Genomic DNA, 217 nt, shown 5'->3' on the forward strand with positions numbered 1-217 from the left:
CGACTGTTAACCTATCTATTCTTTCTATACGGCAGTTGATATCATGCAAAACGGCTCATCAATATGGATTGGGGAAGCTCTTTGCAAGATTTACAGATTTACTTTTAATTAAAGCTTCGTGATAACCATCATACCGCCACATCGCCTGTGTAGGTCGAACGTGTTACCGACTGAAGGTCCTCAGTCCTTATGCTATTTATTATGGATGAGAATATTT

The sequence above is a fragment of the Penaeus monodon genome, chromosome 27 (assembly GCF_015228065.2).
Source record: "Penaeus monodon isolate SGIC_2016 chromosome 27, NSTDA_Pmon_1, whole genome shotgun sequence".
NCBI lineage: Eukaryota > Metazoa > Arthropoda > Malacostraca > Decapoda > Penaeidae > Penaeus > Penaeus monodon.